The 22,466-nt window shown below is 31.5% G+C and overlaps 1 protein-coding gene across 5 annotated transcripts in view; it reads left to right on the forward strand.

The window, feature by feature from the left end:
• LOC136031311 (uncharacterized) overlaps positions 1-22,466 on the forward strand; it is a 118,508-nt gene that overhangs the window by 27,666 nt on the left and 68,376 nt on the right. For 4 of the 5 annotated variants that reach the window (XM_065710772.1, XM_065710774.1, XM_065710775.1 and 1 more), the window contains 3 exons: positions 9,552-9,780; positions 15,459-15,525; positions 17,520-18,138. The gene's annotated coding sequence lies outside the window, so the exon portion shown is untranslated. The remainder of the gene's footprint in view (positions 1-9,551; positions 9,781-15,458; positions 15,526-17,519; positions 18,139-22,466) is intronic. The other variant, XM_065710773.1, reaches the window with a different exon arrangement.

A 22,466-nucleotide genomic window follows, 5' to 3' on the forward strand; every position in this document is an offset into this window, starting at 1 on the left:
AACTTGACATCAGTCGACACACAAACATGACGTCAGTCAACAGACATACAACTTATTTTTATATATATAGATATAGTTTCTGTTTCAGTTTTTCTTTTTTTTTAGTTTGCAGCTTTTTTAGTTTTTTTAGCTTTTTTTCTTTTTAGTTTTTTTACCTTTTTATGGCACTTGGTATTAACCAAGTGACATATAGCAATCGCAAATTCTGTCGGTCTGTCGGTCAATGTTCATTCTAACATTAAAATGTCTTCCCAGGACATACTTTAGCCTGTAGACCCATCCCTGAAAGTTTCATTTTCCTAATCTATACCCTTTCCAAGATAGCAAGAAGTCAATTAACTAGAATTTTACCCTTTTTAATTCTTGCACATCCTAAATAGGCTGTCAGGATTAGCAAAGCAGGATTATGAAATTCCCAGTTTCTACATTTTTAGTTTCAGTTTGCTTTTCAGTTTAGTTTCATTTTTATATATAGATAAGATATAATCTGGCGTAACGGACAGACAACTTATTTATATATATATACTAGCTGTTGGGGTGGCGCTTCGCGCCACCCCAACACCTAGTTGGTGGGGCGCTTTGCGCCCCCCCAAGCCCCCCCGCGCGCGTAAGTCGTTACGCGCCATATTAGTTACGTGCCATTGTAGTTGTGTCCCTGTGTCCCACCTGTGAATATAGATAGATTTATATAAGTGTTTCAAACTACGTAGAAATTGCGAATATACAACATTCTTGGCTTTCCCACTTCTGGGAGCTTTCCGTTTCCAATTGCCAGCAATTGATCTGAAAATGTTTGACCAGAGTCATCGTTTTGCAATCGGACACGCATATTTGTAGTTAATTTTAATATTTTTACGTGTGCCCATAAATTAGAATTTTTCAGGCAAGCATTCATTTCGTCTGCAGGAGTTAAACTACGTAAAAATTGCGAATATACAACATTCTTGACTTTCCCATTGTCTGTGCATATACAAAGCCGTATGTACTAATAATGACGTCATATGCAAACGCTCTTTTTACAAACAAACAAACATGCATACACACAACTCGTTTTTATATAGATAGATAGATAGATAGATACAATACAAATTAACTGCGTAAAACTTGCGAATATACAACATTCTTCGCTGTCCAATTGTCGCTGCATATAAATAGATTGTCAGGTTTACCGACTCTCGAACATGCAACGTACAATTGTCCATGGGAAAAACAATCAGTATTAAGATCTATACCACATTTTTCTAATGATTGACCTTGAGCTTTGTTAATGGTGATTGCAAATGCTAATCGAATTGGGAATTGCAATCTTTTAAATTGAAAAGGCAGATCCGTTGGAATCATGGGAATGCGAGGAATAAGAACAGCCTCACCCTCAAAAGGCCCTGTCAAGATTGTGGCCTCTATTAGGTTTTCCATTGTTTTTTTTTACGGCAAGTCGCGTGCCATTGCAAAGCTTTGGTGGGTTGATATTTCTTAAAAGTATTATTGGTACGCCTATTTTTAGTTGTAGCACGTGTGGTGGAAACCCTGAAAGATCTATGGAATTTAAAAATTCAGATGGATAATTAACCGCTTCATTTGGTTCCAAAACTGTGTCGACTGACTTGTAAAGGACTGCCTGGTCTAGAATCTTGGTCAAAACAATATTGCTGATTTCGTGGATGTCTATATTTTTGGGTGCGAGAATCGCTCTTTCACTTAGCCATTTATTATTTTTATAATTTTTTAGAATATTCGGAAATACTTTTTCAATCAATTCATTTTTGGACGTCATTAAATGACAGAAATCAGCAGGTAGTTGTATACGTCCTGAAATTGAGTCTACTGGGAGCTTTCCGTTTCCAATTGCCAGCAATTGATCTGAAAATGTTTGACCAGAGTCATCGTTTTGCAATCGGACACGCATATTTGTAGTTAATTTTAATATTTTTACGTGTGCCCATAAATTAGAATTTTTTCAGGCAAGTATTCATTTCGTCTGCAGGAGTTGATCTAGGTATTATAGGTAATGTTTGCCTGAAATCTCCCGCAAGCAATATTAATGTGCTGCCAAAGGGTTTCGACTTCCCTCTCAAATCTTTCAAGCATTGATCCAGAGCCTCGAGCGATTTTTTGTGTGCCATTGTGCACTCATCCCAAATAATAAGTTTGCATTGCTGCAATACTTTACCCATCCCAGATGATTTGGAAATATTGCACGTGGGAGTTTCTGTAGAATGCAAATTGAGAGGCAATTTCAAAGCGGAATGAGCAGTTCTTCCACCAGGCAGCAATGTTGCGGCTATTCCGGACGACGCAATTGCCAACGCTATATCATTTTTTGATCAAATTGATGCCAGAATCAGTTTTATCACAAACGTTTTACCAGTACCTCCTGGCGCATCCAAAAAGAAAATTTCTCCAACGTTGTTATCGACACAATGCATTATCGTATCATAAATGTCTTTTTGTTCCGACGTTAACTTGGAAATGTTATTTTGTACATACGACAATAGATCACTCGTACTGTAACTTTGTTCACGATCCAATTCTACACATGTCGAAACAGCAGCGATACGGTTAGGTGAAGGCATTCCCAAATCCTGAAGAGGTTTGTTTGCCATACGTATGCACAAATCTTCTATAATAACTAAAGTGTAGTTATAAATTTCTGATGTAAAATCAAAAGTCATATCTGACGTCTCTAACTGTTTTCGATGGAGTATATCTTCGGACATTTTTGACTTATATTTTTCCCATAACTCTGTAGGAGCTGATGGAGAGCAAGTTGTTAAAATGATGCGAAACAATGCACGACTTCTTCAATAAATTCAGAGCTTGGCATGCACTACGGTAAGTGTCATGTATAGTACCGTTTACAGTTCTCAAATACTCAAAGGATGTCGGACCGGGTACATTCACCAAAAGCAGGCGTAGAAAGAAGCATTCATGTTGATTGGGGTGAACGGTGTAGAGTCTTCCTATCGTGGTATCTTTGAAGATGGTAGGTTGGCCGTCGACTGACTGGCTTCACTATGAAATACATATCGCCGAACTTTTGTTTTTTTTAACTAAAATCTGGTAGGCATTGATGACCTTATCCAAGTCAAAATCCCAAACCCAATCATCATCGCTATCATTTTCAGTTTTGATATGTTTTGACTCTCGCTGTCCAGGTGGATCTTCATCTAACTGCGCGGTTTTGCGTTCTTTAGCCTCAAGCCTGTTTCCTTGCTGTTCTTTTGATTCCTCGGCACGCTTTCTTTTCTGACTTTCTCTATCAGCAGCAAGTTTTTTGGCATAGACTCTTTGAGCATCTTCATCGGCTTTTGCCATTGTAAGTTCATCAGTCATTGTAAACTAAACATTAATAGATTTCTACGTGAACATATGTCTTAAATATCTTGAATGACGTCACCGTCAAAGCAAAAATGACGACAACTAATTTCATGACGTAAGTCAACACAGAAACATGACGTCACCTGATCCACAGACAGACAACTTATTTTTATATATATAGATATATATATATATATATATATATATATATCTATATATATAAAAATAAGTTGTCTGTCTGTCTGTGGATGTGTGGATGGATGTGTCAGGTGACGTCACCTGAAAAAACTGGATCAGGTGACGTCAAAACTGAAAAAACTAAAAAAGGCAAAAACTACAAAAAAAACTAAAAACTAATAAAAAAAATAAAAAAGCTAAAAAACTAAAAAAACTATAAAGGTAAAAACCAATAAAAAACTAAAAAGGCAAAAACTACAAAAAAAAACTAAAAACTAATAAAAAAAAGTAAAAAAGCTAAAAAACTAAAAAAACTAAAAAAACTAAAAAAAGGTAAAAAACTAAAAAAAATAAAAAATAAAAAAAAACTAAAAAAAAGGAAAAAACTGAAAAATAAGCTAAAATAAAGGTAAAAACCAATAAAAAACTAAAAAAAAGGAAAAAACTAATAAATGACGACACTCAAAGAGAAAAAAAAGGCAAAAACTACAAAAAAAAACTAAAAACTAATAAAAAAAATAAAAAAGCTAAAAAACTAAAAAAACTAAAAAAAGGCAAAAACTACAAAAAAAAACTAAAAACTAATAAAAAAGCTAAAAAACTAAAAAAAATAAAAAAAAGGCAAAAACTACAAAAAAACTAAAAACTAATAAAAAAAATAAAAAAGCTAAAAAACTAAAAAAACTAAAAAAAGGTAAAAAACTAAAAAAACTAAAAACTAAAAAAAAACTAAAAAAGGTAAAAACTAAAAGAACTAAAAAAGAAAAAAATAAATGACGACACTCAAAGAGAAAGCGACCAGGACAAAAGGAATGTTCGATTAGCAATCAACAAAGCACCGGGACACAGGGAGTATAAATGACGACCAGGACAAAACTAAAAAATCTAAAAATCTAAATAAACTAAAAAAGAAAAAAAAAGGAAAAAAATAAAGGAGAAAAACAAAACTAAAAAACGAATGTATATACAGACCGGTACACCGGGATACAAATGACGACCGGGACACAGGGAATATAAATGACGACCGGGACACAGGGACACAACTACAACGGGGACACCGGGGGAAACAGGGGGATATAAATGACGACCGGGACAAAAAAACTAAAAAGAAAAAAAAACTAAAAACTAATAAAAAAACTAAAAAATCTAAAAATCTAAATAAGCTAAAAAAGAAAAAAAAAGGAAAAAAATAAAGGAGAAAAACAAAACTAAAAAACGAATGTATATACAGACCGGGACACCGGGATACAAATGACGACCGGGACCCGGGACACAGGGAATATAAATGACGAGGTATAGATCTGAATACAGATTGTTTTCCCATGGACCATTATATGTTGCATGTTCAAGAGTCGGTAAACCTGACAATCTATTTATATACAAAGACAATGGGACAGCAAAGAATGTTGTATATTCGCAAGTTTTACGTAGTTAAAACCATATATATATATCTATCTATATTCACAGGTGGGACATAGGGACACAACTACAATGGCGCGTAACTATTATGGCGCGTAACGACTTACGCGCGCGGGGGGGCTTGGGGGGGGGCGCGAAGCGCCCCCACCAACTAGGTGTTGGGGTGGCGCGAAGCGCCACCCCAACAGCTAGTATATATATATATATATATATATATATATATATATATATATATATATATATATATATATATATATATATATGTAGATAGATAGATAGATAGATTTTTGAAGCTACCAGTTTTTTATTCTTTAAGAAATTCAATCTTTTAATACTGTTGTCTTTTCAAAGATATTTGATTATTCAAGCTAGCCGTAACGGACAGACAACTTATTTTTATATAGATAGATAGATTTTTGAAGCTACCAGTTTTTTACTCTTTAAGAAATTCAATCTGTTTTAATACTGTGTCTTTTCAACGATATTTGATTATTCAAGCAAGCCGTAACAGACAGACAACTTATTTTTATATATATAGATAGATAGATTTTTGAAGCTACCAGTTTTTTTATTCTTTAAGAAATTCAATCTCTTTTAATACTGTTGTCTTTTCAAAGATATTTGATTTTTTCAAGCAAGCCGTAACGGACAGACAACTTATTTTTATATAGATAGATAGATTTTTGAAGCTACCAGTTTTTTATTCTTTAAGAAATTCAATCTCTTTAATACTGTTGTCTTTTCAAAGATAATTGATTATTCAAGCAAGCCGTAACGGACAGACAACTTATTTTTATATAGATAGATAGATAGATTTTTGAAGTTACCAGTTTTTTATTATCTAAGAAATTCAATCTCTTTTAATACTGTTGTCTTTTCAAAGATATTTGATTGTTCAAGCAAGCCGTAACAGACAGACAACTTATTTTTATATATATAGATAGATAGATAGATAGATAGATAGATTTTTGAAGCTACCAGTTTTTTATTCTTTAAGAAATTCAATCTCTTTTAATACTGTTGTCTTTTCAAAGATATTTGATTATTCAAGCAAGCCGTAACGGACAGACAACTTATTTTTATATATATAGATAGATAGATAGATTTTTGAAGCTACCAGTTTTTTACTCTTTAAGAAATTCAATCTCTTTTAATACTGTTGTCTTTTCAATGATATTTGATTATTCAAGCAAGCCGTAACGGACAGACAACTTATTTTTATATAGATAGATAGATAGATTTTTGAAGCTACCATTTTTTTACTCTTTAAGAAATTAAATCTCTTTTAATACTGTTGTCTTTTCAAAGATATTTGATTATTCAAGCAAGCCGTAACAGACAGACAACTTATTTTTATATATATGGATAGATAGATTTTTGAAGCTACCAGTTTTTTATTCTTTAAGAAATTCAATCTCTTTTAATACTGTTGTCTTTTCAAAGATATTTGATTATTCAAGCAAGCCGTAACAGACAGACAACTTATTTTTATATAGATAGATATATAGATAGATAGATTTTTGAAGCTACCAGTTTTTTATTCTTTAAGAAATTCAATCTCTTTTAATACTGTTGTCTTTTCAAGCAAGCCGTAACTGACAGACAACTTATTTCTATATAGATAGATAGATAGATAGATTTTTGAAGCTACCAGTTTTTTACTCTTTAAGAAATTCAATCTGTTTTAATACTGTGTCTTTTCAACGATATTTGATTATTCAAGCAAGCCGTAACAGACAGACAACTTATTTTTATATATATAGATATAGAAGATAGATAGATTTTTGAAGCTACCAGTTTTTTACTCTTTAAGAAATTCAATCTCTTTTAATACTGTTGTCTTTTCAAAGATATTTGATTATTCAAGCAAGCCGTAACGGACAGACAACTTATTTTTATATAGATAGATAGATAGATAGATTTTTGAAGCTACCAGTTTTTTATTCTTTAAGAAATTCAATCTCTTTTAGTACTGTTGTCTTTTCAAAGATATTTGATTATTCAAGCAAGCCGTAACAGACAGACAACTTATTTTTATATATATAGATAGATAGATAGATAGATTTTTGAAGCTACCAGTTTTTTACTCTTTAAGAAATTCAATCTCTTTTAATACTGTTGTCTTTTCAAAGATATTTGATTATTCAAGCAAGCCGTAACGGACAGACAACTTATTTTTATATAGATAGATAGATAGATAGATTTTTGAAGCTACCAGTTTTTTACTCTTTAAGAAATTCAATCTCTTTTAATACTGTTGTCTTTTCAAAGATATTTGATTATTCAAGCAAGCCGTAACGGACAGACAACTTATTTTTATATATATAGATAGATATATATAGATATTCACAGGTGGTACACAGGGACACAACTACAATGGCCCTTAACTAATATCGCGCGAAAAAAGCTAAAAAAGAAAAAACCTAAAAAGAAAAAACTTTTAAAAAAAGCAAAGAAAAAAAAAGCTAAAAAATAAAAAAAAGCTGCAAAACTAAAAAAAAAAGAAAAACTAAAAAAGAAACTATATCTATATATATAAAAATAAGTTTTTTGTAGGCATGTTTGTTTGTTTGTGGGTTTGCATTTGTATATGACGTCATTATAAGATGACACTACAGACCGGGACACCGGGACACAAATGACGACCGGGACACAGGGAATATACAACTACAACGGAGACGCCGGGGGCACAAGGGGATATATAAATGACGACGGGGACACATCTATCTATATTCACAGGTGGGACACAGGGACACAACTACAATGACGCGTAACTAATATGGCGCGTATCGACTTACGCGCCACATTAGTGGCGCGTAAGATCTGAAAATTTTGATCGAACGATTTTAGAGAAAAAAGAGACGTGTGAGTGGGGTTGGTTGCCCTCCGATTATTTTAGTCACATGAAAAAAAACACTAGAAACTTTAATTTCCGTTCAAATGAGCCCTCTCCTGATGTTTTAGGACTATTGGTTTGGTACGATCATCCCTGAGAAAAAACACATCCGTGATCTTTCTTCTGGTAAAAAATTAAAAATTGTACATTTTTGCAGATAAGATTCTATAGAGGTTTCATCTATAGAATGGGAAGTTATTCGTTCTTATTAGGTATTTCAGTTGCAAAGAAGAGAATTTGGAGAATTAATTGAGTATCGATTAGATATTAGAAGTAAAAAGTAAAACCATTAAACAATTCCCAGAGGATATAGCCCACCCCCCTTACTCCCAACTGACTTCAGTCATCAATCTTTTATCGATTTAACCTATCGAAAACCATTAAACAATTCCCAGAGGATATAGCCCACCCCCTTACTCCCAACTGACTTCAGTCATCAATCTTTTATCGATTTAACCTATCTAGTTACATTACAAATCTTATTATGAAAAGCATCAAGTCCAATTTTCTTTTTCAATAACTTCTGTTTTCATTCAGAAAATTATATTTAATGTATTTAATATATTAAACCTTCTGTTTTTCAATAGCTCCATTTCTAATCCATTTGCTGATGTAGAGTGTCTATTCATATACAGTCCACTTTCAAAGGTTTTAAGAGAAAAAAAAAACAGTTTGGAAGTGATAGTTTATTGAGAAAAAAAACCCTAAATATGAAGAAAAATATTGACCTGAGCAAATGTTGTAAAATAGGAAATATAGAACATATTTACAATTTTGCAATTAACTAGGTTCGCTTATGATTTTGATGATAACGCTCTGAGATCTACGTCTGATATAATGCGAAATCGGAAGTTTCGAAGGCTGTATATTTGCATAATACTAATTTGAACGTATTCGGAGGCGTAATGGGCCACTTATTTTCCATTTTTATATTAGTTAGCTTCCTTTATGATTTGTTTGATCGAATAATGAATCTATGGGCAATAACGTGAAAAATCACCAGATTTAGAAAAAAACCTAGAAATTCTTTAAAAATCCAGGGGACTTTAAAAATCCAAAAAACCCTAAATGAAAAAGCCTTCATCTAACAGACCTAAAAAATCCCTATTATAGGGAGAAAATCCCTTGAATGGAAACACTGGACACAATGTTATCAATCTAAGAAAGACACCATATTATGTTTCGACGCTTCAAACCTTGAAGTTGCCTTTGTTTTGAAATAGATGGCGCTGATGCATCCACTGTTGGCTATATGCATACACTGTTTGCTACAATATTTTTCACCACAACTAATGAGATTTCAATATATTATTCTTATTTACAATAGATGTGTTATTCTACATAAGTTATAACTCTTGCTCTAATACTCCTCCCAACGGCTTATTCCTTCGGATACGCTATAAAATTATGGAAAACCCCAAAATAACTCGGGGTTTTACTAGTCAAGTAAACTTTTTCTATGTGTATTTTACGTGGTATGTAATTACTAAATAAATGGGCTCGGAAAATGGAATTTAAAGTTGGCTGCTCTTCAAATCAGGATCTGAAATTGCAAATTATTGACCTTCCACTCTATGCATAGCATGTTCAAATTTACAAGTTTAAATTTTATCATCCAATTCAGTTTTTTTCCGAAACAAAAAACTTTGAAAAAAAAAATCCTTCCCTCTTTTGAGAGGGTAATTATTTGATAATATGCGTAAACTGCTAAAAATTTCTTTCATATTAATCATCATTTTAGGTCAAATGCTTATTAATTGGCTGTTGATTGAATTGGACGAGGTAAATTATCAAAGACATTCCCTTGTGCAACGGGAAGTTCGACAGCCCATTATTAATTTCTACACTATGCTTTCGCATGCTGGGGTTATAAGACCTGTTGAGGATGGTAACATCAACGGGGTGGATATGGACTTCGAGGCATGGAGCTTACTGGTTTCTCACGACCCCAAAATATCTAGTATCTGAAGGTAGCTTTGTTTAATTTTACGTTAATTACAAAAATAACGAAATATTATAGTTGCATTTGATGTGAAAACTTTTATTCTTTTTTTTTTAATTCATTTTTTTTATTATTGACTGTGGAACAAGAAATTGAAATAAACTCCAAGAGGAATAGAAAATTTGGCATGGGGTCAACTATGACCTTTTTTTTCAGCGGTTGAAAAAATACCGAGAAAATGGTGCCCTTAACAAACTAGCAATTACAATGCAAAATAGGCTCTTCAAAACTGCACAATGCCGCTAGACTTTGGCCGCAGAATATTAAAACCGATTGATTCGTAGACAAAAGAAAAAAGCAGTTCTGGACAATGTATATAATAACCCGTTTTTCTATTTCTAGAAAAAGAACTAAAAACATGAAGAATAAAATGATTGAATATGGGAACGCTGATAACTGAGATCCAGGCTTTTCATTAGACTTCAATTATCAGTGTTGCAATTTCGTCAAAATCTTGGGGAATGGGGGGGGGGCAAAGTTGGAGCAAATTTTTCACAATACATGTAATATCTTTTGAAACATTATGTTGCTTGCTTATTGATTCTAAACCCCAGTTAGTTTTACCAGTAAATTACGGAATAAGTGTATGGAACAAGTAGCTAACGCGGTTAAGTCATCAGGATATCAGTGTCATCTGGTATTGGGTGACACTTGACGTTTTTACAAGCTTTGGAATAACACCATAAAGGCAAGGATATACTAAAGAAAACTGACCTTGTTCTCTGGATGCATGAATTATACAGGCTTATCTTAGTTATTACAGATTATTAGTAGAAAATAAATTTCAGCTGGGAGGAGAGGGCAAACCAGGGCTGGAGGAGTCAGTTGCCCCCCCCCCTTCCTGGTCCAGAGTAAATTACGCTTCTGTTGAACATGTAATGTCTTTTGAAACATTATTCAGATAATTTTCACTGTCACACGAAATTTTGACTTAATAAATTATTTACTTGGAATTGACTTTTCTTCATCTATATTGACTCAAAAGAGAAATGTCAAATTTTAGTCGTGAACTAAAGCACTACAGTTTGTTTCTTTAAATAATTAAAAAATTACTTACTTGGAATCGGATTTTCTTCCTTCATGCTGACTTAAAAGAGAACCTGGAAAAGAGAAATAGCAAATATTGGTCAAAAGCTAAAGCACAATTGTTTTTTCTTTAAATAATTGTAAATTACTAACGTGAAATTGAAGTTTCTTCCTCCGTGTTCACTAAAAAAAAAAAACAAGTGAAAAAGAGAAATATTGAATATTAAACCTAAGCTAAACGAAAATTTTTTTTTTAATCTCACCGCGTTGCTACCCCCTTTCATTTTGTTCTATTTAAAGTCTTAGCATTTTATTGAAAACATAAGGTTTAAAAAAGCTGGAGATGGTGGTTTAAGAAGGCTTCTATATACAGCGCTTTATTGATGATTATCCAGCATTATAGAACTATCCCAGCTCTGGTTATTATCAAAAGTAACTTCCTTTGAAACCTAGAATGCTGAAGTCTTTCCTATTTGGAAAACACTTGTTAAGTTTTTTGTGAAATCTGTCGTATTTTAGTTCAAAGAAATGTTGCAAGTTAAGGCTTGGGATTTAGCTAAAAATGACATAATTTGCTAAGATTCAGAATAATTATTTCATTCTACTAAATTTTCTAACAGTAATGTTTTGAATAAGTGCAAAGGGGACCTTCGGATGAAAATTTCCAAACTTCAAGATTTGAACCTGGATTTTAAAAAAGGATGTTACTATAGGTCAACGGTCTGACGTCCAGTCAGACACATTTAAATCTTAAATTATTTGCTCTCTTTTGTGGAATAAGAAGATTTTACTCTAAGCAGAAAAAAATATGTTTACTAAGTAGCAATTGCTGAAAGGTAGTTTGTACGTGGCACGTTACACCCGGACTTGTCTATTGCATTTTTCTGTAGGAGGAGGGATAATATGTTAAAATACTAATAGGCATTGGGAACATGATGCCGTAAGTATGAAGAAAGCATGAACTACTTTAAATTTCATAGATTAAATAGATTTTTTTTTATTCTTAAGTTGTTTGTGATTAATTTGGATATCATTTGTGAAATAGATATTCAGATCATATGCTCACGAAACAAAAATATGTATTCTCTTATTTATTAATAAACAAATTGTAGATGTCAGACAAATTGAAACGGAATGCAAAATCCTATCAATGCCAAGAAAGACACCACATTGTTATTCTATGCTTCAAATCTCGAAAAAGTTATTTCTAATTTGAAATAGATGGCGCTCTTGTATTTGCCATGGTTTAACTTGTATTAAAAGGAAAACAAGTAACACTTTGGCTTCAAAATAAAATCTAAATGAAACAAATTTATTTTTCACCACAACTAATGATATTGAATAGATATATTATTTTATGAATAGATGCGAATAGCGTTTCTTTGTATGAATCGCTGTATTTTTTTGTTATTGATTGTTTGTTTCTAATTTTCAGTTCTCTGTTGAAAAACAATTTCAAAATTATTGAAAAAGGGGGGAACACTCCCTAAAAGTAAAAGAATGTCACACCATCCCATTCAGCGTATCGGAGAACCGTAGAAGTTTCAAGCTCCTATCTACAGAAATGTGGAACTTCGTATTTTTTGCCAGAAGATCTATCACGGGTGTGTGTTTATTTGTTTGTTTTTTGTTTTTCTCAAGGGTGATCGTATCGACCCATTGGTCCTAGAATGTCTTGAGAGGGTTCATTCTAACGAAAATTAAAAGTTCTAGTGCTCTCCTCCCACGCTCATTTTTTCCCAAAGTCAACAGATCAAAATTTTGAGTTAGGCATTTTGTTCAACATAGTCGAAAAACATGATTACTATGTTTTTGGAGCATGACTTATTCCCCCACAGTCCCGGGGGGAGGGACTGCAAGTTACAAACTTTGACCAGTGTTTATATACAGTAATTGTGATTGGGAAGTGCATAGACGTTTTCAGGGGAATTATTTTGGTTAGGGGGGGGGGGGGGTCGACGGGAGTTGGCTACGTGGGAGCATTTTTATGGGGGAAGAGAAAATCCATGAAAGGGGCGTAGGGTTTTCTAGCATTATTTAAACAAAAAAAAAACAATGAAAAAATAAATATGAAAAAAAATTTCAACTGACAGCAAGGAACAGCATTAAAGCTTAAACTAAACAGAAATTATGACGCATATAAGGGGTTCGTCTTCTCCTAAATAACTCGGTCTTTGCCCTAAAGCATTTTTAGTAATTTGAACTATTTATTCTGCGGCGCTTTATGATTCAGGGGTCATTCTTAAAGGATTGGGTCTAAATTTAAGCTTTAGTATAAAGAGCGAGGTATAAACAAGGGGGCAAACCCCCTCATATACGTAATAAAACATAAGAATATAGTAGCTCGTTACATAATTTAATTTGTAAGTTACGTATATTTTTTACTAAAAAAACTTTCGTAAAAAGTAAAAAATTCTACTTGCCTTTTGAAGTGACCAAAAAATTTGAGGGCAACTGGACCTCATCCCACACCCTTTTTTTTCTCAAAATCGTCCGATCAAAACTAAGATAAAACCATTTAGCCCCCCCCCCCCCCGAAAATATATGCAAATTTTGTTTAATTATTCTTGTGCGGAGATCCAGAATCAAACATGCATTAATTAAAAACGTTCAAAAATTAAATTTAAAAAGAACATGTTTTCTTTTAACTGAAAGTAAGGAGTGACTTTAAAACTTAAAACAAACAGACATTAATCCGCGTATGAAAGAGACTGTTCCCTCCTTAACCTCACGCTCTTTGCGCTAAAGTTTTTTACTGTTTTAAAAAGTAGAATTGAGAGAAAGAGTCAAACTTTAGCGTAAAAAGCGAGGCGTTGAGGAGGGAACAGCACCTTTCATACGTGGAGTAATTTCTGTTCGTTTAAAGTAATGTCACTCCTTACTATCGGTTAAAAAAAACTAGTTTTTTTTTTTTTTTTATTTAATCTAGATAGAGTGGAAAGTATCTGATTCTGGTATACATCCAGACAAAAATAAATAATTAGATTTATGAGAAGGATAGTGTTTCTAAGAACAAGTTTACGAAAATATTATTATAGATCATTAAAGAATTATTTTCTGTTGAAGTGTTCTTGCACTTTGTTAAATATTTTCCTGGTGGACACCCCTAATACTTCTAGTTAAAGATTTGACCCACCTCCCCAAGGATGGCTTGATAGGGGAGGGTGACTCCTCCCTGGTTTTGCAAAGTTGTATAAGCCGTATAATAGTTGTGTAAGCCGAGACCTCATTGAGGTCTCGAACTCAGAACGAAACTCAGCTTCAATTGTAGACATCAAATACTAAATTCGCTTGTAAACAGAATAGAGTCGTGTTATTTAATCGTTTAATTTTAATTTCACCAATGTCCTTTTTCGATTGCGTCGTTTGAATTAATTCAGGTTTAAAAAACCGAACTGGTAGCAACTCATGCCTTAAAAACTTTCTTATCCTCACGTATAATTTGATTTTGTCTGGTTGTTCAGATCTAGCCTCCACTTTTTTTGAAGTCATATAAGTCGTCTATTTTGGCCTTATCCATTTCCTATCTGCACAATTCAGTCAGAGACAGTGTATGTTGTATTTTCCTTCTCCTGATAAGACTTTGTGATTTTCAGACCTCTCTGTAGAGGAATGGTTGATTTTAGCACTGCTTGGCTTCAGTCGTAGATACCGAAAAGGGTATTTATATGTAAATAGAATAGAATCGTTTTATTTTACCGTTTAATTCTCTTTTAAATAATCTTGGATTTAAATAGATTCATTTAAATTAAATCAGGTTTAAAGGAACCGGTCTGGTAGCCTAGCAACTCGCCTTAAAAATCTGTTTATGCTCGCATTTGATTTATTTCTGTCTGATGGTTCAGTAGTTTGGGAAAATTCAACTGAAACCTGACAAGATAATATGAACAAACCAAAAGCAAGAGACAAGGTTAGGCGCATGGATTTTCGGTAAAACTTTGACTACGAGTGGAAAAGAAGGCAAGAAATTCCCAAAACAATTGAAAAGTAATTAGAATTCAAAAAAAAGGAGTCCCACGTGACCCTTTCAAAGCTATTGTATTCAGGATAGTGAAAACAACTCGATTACAATACGAGGTTGAGAGGGATATAACGCTTGAGAAGGACAAGCAAGATTTGGTAACTGCAGCCTGCAGCAGCCCCTCCCACGGGGACTGCGGGGGAATAAGTCGTCCCTAGAGACATAGTTATTAGGTTTTCGACCATGGTGAATAAAATGGCTATCTCAGAATTTTGATCTGGTGACTTTGGGGGAAAATGAGCGTAGGAGGGGGCCTAGGTGCCCTCCAATTTTTTTTTGGTCACTTAAAAAGGACAATAGAACTTTTAGTTTCCCTTAGAATGAGCCCTTTTGCAAGATTCTAGTACCACTTAGTCGATACGATCACTCCTGGGGAAAAAAACAACAAAAAAACAAACAAATAAACACGCATCCGTGATCTGTCTTCTGGCAAAAGATGCGAAATTTCACATTTTTTAGAGTTAAAAGCATGATGAGAAAACTGTTGCCAGGGAGCTAAGCTTTCGATGAGTGAGCAAGCCAAAGGGATATCACTTTTTGATTGATCTTCAAATATAGAGGAATCTAAATCATTCTTATAGGGTTCTTCTTATTTACAGAGCCAGCAGGGAAGGTCAATTCAACGATGAGGCTTCTTAGTGGATTGAAGAATATTTATTATAAAAGGTATGTAAATTTTTAGTTTCCAATGGACTCCTTTTTCCAAATTCAATTCTTGGCAAATTTCGTAGTTAAGAAATTCGCTTTTAATACAAAATAGATACACTGTATAAAAATAGATACAATCACAAACTCTTTTATGTGTAAACAAAGGTTTAAATCCAATATTGTCAAACAGTTTGTCGTAACGAATTGTAGTAAAGAGCAACCCGGCTCAATAGTAACCGAAACTCTAAAAAAACAGTAACCAATAGTTACATCAAAAGAATCATATTTTAGTGCTGACCCCCTAAAAGTCATAGAATCTTAACGAAAATCTCACCATCAGAATCAGCATATCAGAGAACCCTTTTGTAGAAATTTCAAGCTCCTATCCACAAAAATGTAGAATTTTATATTTTTTGCAAGAAGACAGATCACGGATGCGTGTTTTTTTTGTTTTTGTTTTTTCAGAGATAATCGTATCGACCCAGCGGTCGCAGAATGTTGCGAGAGGGCTCATTCTAACGGAAGCTAAAAGTTCTAGTGCCTTTTTTTAAGTGACCAAAAAATGGAGGGCACCCAGGCCCCCTCCCACGCATATTTTTTCCCCATAGTAACTGGATCAAAATCTTGAGATAGCCATTCTGTTCAGTTTAGTCGAACACCTAATAGCTGTGTCTTTGGGGACGACTTAATCCCCCACAGTCCCCGTGGGAGGGGCTGCAAGTTACAAACTTTGACCATTGTATACATAGTAATGGTTATTATGAAGTGTACAGACGTTTTCAGGGGGACTTTTTGCGTTGGGGTGGGAGTGGGTCGGGGGAGGGGTTACGTGGGAGGGTTTTTCCATGGAGGAATTCATCATGAGGAAAGAAAATTTCCATGAAGGGAGCGCAGGATTTTCTAGCACTATTAAAAAAGAAACGGTGAGAAAATAAATAAAAAAAACTCACCTGGAAGTAATGAGTAGCATTAAAACTTAAAACGAACATAAAATATTACGTATAAAAGAAAGTTTTCTCCTCTACAATATCTTGCTCTTTACGCTAAAGTATTTTTAGTAGTTTCAACTATTTATTCTACGGCCTTTGTGACTCAGGGGTCATTCTTAAAGATTTGGGATAAAAATCAAGCTTTAGTGTAAAGAGCGAGGTATTGAAGAGGCGCAAACCCTTTCATAGACATAATGAAAATACACAAATATAGAAGTTCGTTGCGTAAGTTAATTCGTAATATACGTAAGTTTATTACTAACAAAAGCGTTCGTACAAAAAATAAAAAAAATCCAGTTTTTATTAAAAATAAAAAAAATCCAGTTCGAGGCATTTTGTTCAAAATGCCTCGAAAGAATATCGAATTGAAAGTTTTTTTCGATTTTTAAATAAACACGGCTGATTTTTGCGTAAAAAATTCTATGCCTCTTCAGGTATTTTCAACAAAAAGTCTTTTGTAATACTTCCATTAATAGTCTTAATATCTGTACTTTTTGGCTTCATAATTAAGAGCATATAAATTGCTTGTTTGTGTTTTATTCACTCATACTCTTAATCTTGAATAGTCAGGCATAAAACGGGTTTAAAATAAGCATTTTGATTTTTTTTTTTTTTTTTTTTAAGCTTTTAACTTCAGTTTTATTGTTGAATAAACACGACTGATTGTAGTTTAAAATGTGCTATATCCAGCTCATATATCAGCAAAAATACTTTGCACAGCTTCTCTTTTAATAGTGTTATATATCTCCTTTTTTTTATTTTAGTATGCATAGTATATGATTTTTTTATTCTTAGATTTGTGGTCCATGGTATTGTCAGATATTTGTCACTAGTCCTTTATCAAGGTTTTAGTCTACTAGTGAGCCTTCTGTTGAAAGAGCTAATAGAAAAACTTTTTGGGATAAATTCTCCAGGAAGATCATTCTAGATCAAAGTGCAACGTCCAATGAAGCTAATTAGTTTTTTTTTGTTTTTTTTTCTTTTGTTTCTTTTTTTTTATTATTATTTAACTTGAAATTTTAGATAATGCAGCAAGTGAGCTCTTATGACCCAGTGCAGTCTCCAGGGCCTTCGCCACTATATCCTGCCTCTGTTACTTTGAGTGTAGGGACTTGACGGAAAAGTCCAATGTCGCCAACTGCCATTCATTCATCTCAGACTCAACGCACAAAAGCACAAAGAGCACATGAGCAGATTTCACACAAATATCTTTCAATTGTGAATCCAAGTATTGGTGGCTCACCAGTGCAGGTTGTACAAAACAATGTGAAAATGTAAATTGCCAAATGTCAGAAGGTAAATGTCAATAAAATGGATGGTTGTCTACCTCAGTCACAATTTTTGACAACAGTGAATGAGCCTCCTTTTGAACAGGTGCTCTCTTAGCCTCCTTCAGTTGAAAGTAGTTCTAAAATATCTGTTAGTCGTGACGTAAATAAGGAAAACTAAGTGGAAATGGTGGTTCTGCCAGAGAAATCTGGCAAAGTAGACGTTGTTGGTGATAGAGTTGTGAAAATTGTAGAGAATGAAAAATCTAGTGTAAAGAGTGTAAAAAAAAATCATAATCGGATTTAACTACAAAAAGACTAAGGATATTGGAATTATGAAGCCAACAATCAAGCTCAGCAAACTATCGCCTGAGGTAATTGTTTTTTCTTTATGAGTAGTTTTTACTCTGTTCATTTATTTTGAATTATTTATCACTCTTTTATTTAATATTTTATATCCATTTATTATAACTTTGTTAATTTATATCGTTAATTTATATACGTTAATTTACTCTAATTACGTTTATATACGTTAATTTATATATATATATATATATATATATATATATATATATATATATATATATATATATATATATATATATATATATATATATATATATATATATATATATATATATATATATATATATATATATATATATATATATATATATATATATATATATATATATATATATATATATATATATATATATATATATATATATATATATATATATATATATATATATATATATATATATATATATATATATATATATATATATATATATATATATATATATATATATATATATATATATATATATATATATATATATATATATATATATATATATATATATATATATATATATATATATATATATATATATATATATATATATATATATATATATATATATATATATATATATATATATATATATATATATATATATATATATATATATATATATATATATATATATATATATATATATATATATATATATATATATAATAAAAAAAAAAAAAAAAAAAAAAAAAAAAAAAAAAAAAAAAAAAAAAAAAAAAAAAAAAAAAAAAAAAAAAAAAAGGAGACAGAAGGAGAAAAGGAAAACTGTTTTCCTAAATTAGTGATTAATATAGACCAGCACTTGAATGAGGCCTTAACCCTACTCATCCATACAATCACATAGGTCAAACAGCATAGCCACACACAATCAACCATAAAGAATAATCCCTGGACAGGCAGTCATGTCGTCTATAAGTATAAGTCGTCATTTACCAAACAATAGAAAAAATAATATAGACAAATAATTCAGAGGCAACACCCAACATAAGGGCTCATCAGGAGAATACACTTGCCTATATAGGGTTTCGCCACTCTAAATTCTCTACCCAGCACAGTGTTGTGGCTACCACAGAATATCCATGGCATCCCCGCGTCAGGTATCACCCCCAAAATACATGCCTATGAAAAAAAAAACAGCAAATGTAAAACAACCAAGTAAAACCGAAAACAAGCTTATCCTGTTAATATATCCCTCCCTTTAGCAACAATAGGTAAACTAAATATTATAAATTTTACCAAATCACAAATATTAACACATTGCAAAAAACCTGAATGAACTAAACAATTATAGAATTCATCTTTACCATGTGGCTAATTTTTTAGAAAATCCGCTCAATTAGAAACACAATTCAAAATAAATGGCGCTGTGACAACATTTCTCGAACCTCCGAAATTAGTTAAAAATTTCTTTAAGTATTTCTAGATAATTCTTTTGATATTTATTTAAAAGTTCGTTATAATGAAAACTAAATTTTTTAAATTCCCAAATTAATTTATTTGCAGAAAAACCTCTTGATATCAATTTTTGGCTTAAGATTTTACATCTATTTTTAAAATCAATATAATTACTACAAATCCATGCATAACGAAGTAACTGTGAGAAAAACGCTGAATATGTGATATTTGAGTGTATATTACTTTCAGGGAATGGGAAACTAATCACTTCAAAATCAAAATCATCCGTTTTATTATACATTTTAAAACTTAATTTATTATTATCACAAATATTAATATTTAAATCTAAGAAATGATCTTCATGACCAGCGCCATGACTAGGCTCAAGAATAAGCTCTGATGGATATATATTTTTAGAAATATCAATGAAATCCTTACAATTTAAGACCAAAATATCATCTAAATATCTTTTATTATTTGACAAAGCATGTTTTAAATTAATTGGATTATTCTTATCCATCATATATTTATATTCTAGTTGACTTAAAAACAAGTCAGCTATAAATGGGCTGGCATTCCCCCCCATGGGAATTCCCATAATTTGCTTGTACAAATCACCCCCAAATCTTATATAAGTATTGTATAAAACAAATTCCAATAACTCAAAAATCATATCCAAGCTGTAACATCTCAAGTTAACTGTAGTATTAAAGCAGTTTGTCCATATAGCTTTTTTATTATAAATGTCTATTTTTAAGAACCTTTTACTAGATAAGAGGAAAGATTTCTTTATAACAGTTTTTAAATTATCAAACACTAAATTAAGTGATAAATTAGTATACATTGTCGCAAAATCGAAAGACTCAATTCTTTTAGCTGAAACCATTGTTAAAGAATCTATCACCTGCAGTGAATTATTAACACTCCAATATGGATTAAAATTCGAAAATTTTTTAATACCAGAACAATAGGTTTTAAGTTTATTTACAATTTCCTTTAAAATTAAAGAGAGGTCAGTAGTAGCAATGCGGGTTGGACATTTAGCTGCTCCAGCAATAAACCGTGGTTTAGGGGGATTCTTATGAAATTTTACAGTCCAATATAGGAAAGGGAACTTTTTATCATTGTCATTTATTTTAATATTAAAATTTTTAAAAAGTATTTCTTCAGTCTTTTCAATTAAATTCTCATCCTTTATATTTACCTTTTCGTAAACATTAGTTGTGCTTAACTCCCTTTTTAAGATATCACAATACAGCTTCTGACAAATTATGGCAAAATTATTCTTAGCTTTATCCACTGGCACAATTACAAATTCATTCTTTAGATTAGCAATTGCTTGTTTAATCTTCGCATTTTAAAATAATGATTTAGTGTTACTATTTTTTAAGTTAGAATATATTTTATTTCTTACTCTACTAATAATTAAATTCTTCCAACTTTGAAAACTCTTTATTTTTATTCTCTTTCTCACACCACTTATCAATAAATAAATCAAAATCATTTTCCAAGCCATCAAGAACACTCGATGGTTTCAGATGATGAGAAAGACGGAAATTAGCCCCTTTATTCATTATAATTTGAAGATCATCTTGCTTTATTATTGACAAGTCCCCTGTTATAACATGTTTGTAAGTAGGATTTACAAATGGGCCAAGTTGCTTACAATTACAAACCGGTTTCCAATTTATATCACTATCTAGTTTTTTTAGTATTAAATTATAATTAAAAATAATTTGCCCAATAGTTTTTGAAAATTTATAAGTTAAAACTGGACTATCATTATAATTTAAATTACTAGGAAGGGCCTGTTTCACATGCCGCTGATTTAAAATTTCTGGTAAATTAATATCTTCAATCTGCTTACAAGTAAAATTAATAGGTAAATATAATCTGTTATCCTTATTACTAATCTTATCGAACTTTTTCTTTTTTGAAATAAATTTCGTTTTAGTTAGAATGCAAATTGTATCACATATTACTTTAAAATTATAATCAAGAGCTGTATTATTCTTAACAATCCAGAAAAGTTTGATTAAATTCCTCTTGGATAAATTATTTAGACACTTTATTACAGAAATCATACCCCTAGATTCAAGTAGCTGGCATAGATCTATAGAAAGCATATGTACATCTAATTCATTTTTTCTATTATTTTTCCTATGTCCTCTCGATCGTTTTTTACGTTTAGTAGAACAAGTAAAAGAAGGATGGTCCATAAAACCATCAATACATTTAACAACAACATGAGACATGTCACCATATTTTGCTACACGATCATTTAGCCCAAAAGGATAAGCTGTACCAAGAGTATGGATCCAGAAATCCTCCTGTTTACGTAGTCTATTATTCTTCTTTTCTTTATTTAAATTTTCTAATTCTAAATTTTCTAAAATTGTGACAGTTATATCTGATATGAAACATTTACCATTATTACAATGTTGAACTAGATAGTTATTAGTTTTTTCATTATTAACTGTTGTCTTATGTCCAGAAAATCTTTTATATATATTATTAGTTGTTTCCCCCACATATTGTAGGCAGCATTTATTACATTCTAATAGGTAAATTACATTGGTTGTTCTACAATTAACATTACCACGTAACTTGCATGCAAAATTTTTATTATACAATGTACTTTTAAATGTATATATATATATATATATATATATATATATATATATATATATATATATATATATATATATATATATATATATATATATATATATATATATATATATTATATATATATTATGCTATAAATGTTATTTATATTATTTTCTATATTATTTTGTTATCATTCATATTATTTTATTTATTTTATTCCATCAAATAATTAGGTTTGTCTAGGTTAAAGTGTAATACTTTAAAATATGCTTTTATCAGGATATACGTAGACTTGTTGTCCTCTCCTCATTGGCCTTTGAATCTGGTTAATCTAAA

The sequence above is a fragment of the Artemia franciscana genome, chromosome 9, assembly GCF_032884065.1.
Source record: "Artemia franciscana chromosome 9, ASM3288406v1, whole genome shotgun sequence".
Taxonomy (NCBI): Eukaryota; Metazoa; Arthropoda; class Branchiopoda; order Anostraca; family Artemiidae; genus Artemia; species Artemia franciscana.